Below are 4,000 nucleotides of genomic sequence, written 5' to 3' on the forward strand. Positions count from 1 at the left end.
CTTCTTTCTTTCGCAACATGCAATCCGCTGCGAAGTGATTCGCACCATTGCAGTAGTGACAATAGATTCCTGAGTCACCTTTCAGCTTTTTCACTTCTTTCGCATCTTTTTGTTTCTCATCAGCTTTCTCCAATTTCTTCCTCTCCTCTCCTCCAGTTTTTGTGACTCCACTCTTCGCATCACTAGCCTTTCCTTTTGGATTAAAAGGCTTTTTGAAAAACTTCTTAACTCTGTTGTTTGAGTAGAATGCCACAGCTTCATCATCCGAATTCATCAAAAATCCTTCATTATCTGAATCATCTTTTTTATTCACATCAACTTCAGATACCTTTGAAACTAGAGCCAAAGGACCTCCAATACTCTGTTTTGATTCTTCATACATTTCAGAAACTTCAATTTCATGTGTTTTCAGCTGATTGTAGAGATCATTCAAATGAGTTGTATCAAAACTCTGTTGATTCTTAATCATTATGCTCACACTTCGCCATTCCTTGTGAAGGCCCATAATGAAAGTTAAATTGAACTCCATGACAGACCTAGTGATTCCATACCTATTGCAACGAAACATAAGCTCATTCAGATGATCATAGTAATTTTCAAGAGTTTCAGCATCCTTTTGTCTGAATTCCTTCAGTTCAATTAGACATTGCTTCACAGAGTTGATCTTCATTTTTTCGCTACCTTGATACTTCTCTTTTAGAGTGTTCCAGATGTCCTTTGCTGTTTTACAACTACGAATGTAATTATAAACCACAGGAGGAAGAGAACCTCTTAGTTCCCTCATGCACCTCTTTTCATTATACTTCAACCGTTTTTCTTGATCAGCAACTTCAGCAGATGCAGTAGATGGACCAATTGGTTGAACATTAGTAGGAGCTTGCACTGTTCCATCGATACAATTCCAAAGTTCTTCATCAATTCCATTTAAGTAATCTTCCATTCTATCAGCCCACTGATCATAGTATTCTGCAATTAACATCAGAATTTTGGTTGAGGAACCAAGAAAGTGAGAGAAGGAGGTCATTGTATTCATGTTGAAGTTCGCCATTGATGAACACAGAAATTTTCAGAAAGCTTGAAAAACTTGATGAAATTGAGAATTGATCAATTGAATTGATCACAAATTACTGATCGATTACCCGATTAAACAATTCCAAGACAGAATCAATTCAAATCTGAAGATCAAATTTGATTTTCAAAACCAGAATGCGCAGAAAATTTTGAGTAAAATTACTACTAAAAAAGCAAAAAGGTTCTAACACAAAAATCAGATCGAAGTAGTTTGAATCCTGCTCTGATACCAATTGAAGAGAATTGTTATCGAGATTTAGGAAAGCAAAGTATGATTTGAGTGATTGAAGAGTTAGAACACGAAGAGTAAATATTAATCAGATCTTATATTGATGAAGACTGATTACACGGAATAAGCAGAAGGATATTTGAGTTGCAAAAAATTCTCCTCTACTTCTATCCTCAGTCCTTATTTGAAGGGAACATGAGTGTACAAAATATATACTAAGTCTAAACATTACACTTCGCACAAAATTGACTTAGTAAAATAACATAAAGATGCGAAACTATACAAACACTATATTCGACTTTTACAATTTTACTTCTACAGGAACTTCTTGGGCCGTGAACACCTTACTCTTGGTGTTCTAATGGTGTTTGCTAGTCCTAAACTCATTAGGTTACATGTCTAAACTAGTCTCTTGGCTTAAGGAAGGCTTTTAGGGTGTTTTGGCACCTAAAAATGGAGTTCACGGCCCAAGAACATCCTTGGGCGTGAACTCACTTCTAGCCTTTGATTCTTAATAATTTTGTGGTCTAAACATGTAATGGTAGCTTCTAAGTTGAGTTCCAAGGCTTTGAGGGACATTGGGCACACTTTGGCCCTTAAAAAGGAGTTTACTCCCCAAGGTGTTCTTGGGCGGTAAACTCACAGATCTTTGTGTTTTTCTATGATTTCTAGTGTATTAAGCATATAAGAAGCTTTAAAACAACACTAGATAGAAGTACTCACTTTCCGGAATGAAAGTCTGAAGATCCTTGAGAGAGAATTCGGCTTTTCTCTAGTTGGAAATGTAACTAATGAAATAATATGGTTCAGAATTCTATATATAGGCCTAGGATTTTTGGCAGAAAATATTTTATTCCTGAAATGAACTCTAATATCATAGAGTTTTGGAATAACAGTGTTGCACAAAACCCTAGTGCATCCACTCTCCTGATATCTCCTTAAGTGTAAATCCTGAAATACTCAAACTTATACCCAAAAGTTTGGAAATTCTCTGTAACTGATCTAATCTTCTACTGACTTGATATGGTTTGTACAGAATGGAAATTTCGGGTTGTCACAGCATTCCACTCGACTTAGAATGACACCAGAGTTTTATGGTTTCCATATTACTTCAAATGGTGATACATTTATCAGTGATAGTACAATGGTAAATTTAGATGAGCCTTCTAACTTTAAAGAAGCCATGACATGCCTTGAGTCTGCTAAATGGAAAGATGCAATGGATAGCGAGATCCGGTCCATGTGTGACAATTAGGTTTGGAACTTGGTTGACAATGTATCAGGTTGTAAGATTTTTGGGTGCAAATGGATCTTCAAGAAGAAGACTGACATGGATGGAAAGGTACATATGCTCAAGGAACGGCTGGTTATGAAGTACTTTACTCAAATCCCATGGGTTGACTATGATGCAACCTTCTCACCGGTGGCTAAGATCAAATCTATTAGGGTTATGTTAGCTATAGTTGCATTTCATGATTATGAAATATGGAAAATGGATGTCAAAATTGATTTCCTTAATGGAAAGTTGGCTGAGGATGTTTACATGAATCAGCTAGAAGGTTTTGTGGATGCTAAGTACCCCAATAGAGCGTGTAAGATTGAGAAATCAATATATGGATTGAAGTAAGCTTCTCGCAGATGGAATATTCTCTTCAATAAGAAAGTCAAAGAGTTTGGTTTCACTAGAAGTGAAGATGAGTCATGTGTGTGTCAAAGTTAGTGGGAGTATAGTTAGCTTTCTAGTATTGTATGTTGATAGGAAACGACATTCCAACTTTGCAGGAAGTTAAGTCCCCGTCTTGGAAAGTGTTTTCTATGAAGGATCTAGGAGAGGATGCTTATATTCTAGGAATAAGGATTTTGAGAAATAAGAGTAGAAGACTAATTGGACTTAGTAAAAGTACTTACTTGGATAAAGTGCTAAAGCGTGTTAGCATGGAGAATTCCAAGAAAGGAGAGTTACCCATCCAGAGCAACACCAAGCTAAGTAAGACTCAGAGCCCGAGTACCGATGCCAAGATAGCAGAAATGAGTCGAGTTCCATATGCTTTCGCTGTTGGATCGATCATGTATGCTATGACATGTACTCGTACTGATGTGGCTTTTACTTTGAGCATGGTTAGTCGATATCAGGGAAACCTGGGTAAGGCTCACTGGATAGCGTTTAAGAACATTCTTAAGTATCTGTGAAGGACAAAGGAATGGGTCCTTGTGCTTGGTGATAGTGATTACGTAAGAGTTACAGGGTACAGTGACGCCAACTTTCAAACTGACAGAGACAACTTCCGTTCTCAGTCAGATTGGGTATTTACCCTTAATGGAGGAGCTGTGACTTGGAAAATTTCCAAGCAGGAGACTGTAGGTGATTCAACATGTGAATCCGAGTATATAGCTACGAGTAAAGGGTCAAAGGAGGCTATATGGTTGAAAATTGTCATCAGAGATCTTGGAGTAGTGCCATCCATAAAGAAAGCTATGGAGATTTTCTGCAATAATGAAGTAGCGGTTGCCTTAACCAAGGAAACAAGGGATCATGGTAGATCCAGACATATCAATAGAAAATACCATTTCATAAGACATTAGGTAGAATAAGGACTCCTCGTCGTTAAGAGGGTATCATCAGAAGAGAACCCTGCAGGTCCCCTCACAAATGGTCTACGTAGGATCAAGCATGTTCAGGATGCAAGGAGCATTGGTCCG

The sequence above is a fragment of the Lactuca serriola genome, chromosome 4, assembly GCF_051521515.1.
Source record: "Lactuca serriola cultivar US96UC23 chromosome 4, Lser_US96UC23_V15, whole genome shotgun sequence".
NCBI lineage: Eukaryota > Viridiplantae > Streptophyta > Magnoliopsida > Asterales > Asteraceae > Lactuca > Lactuca serriola.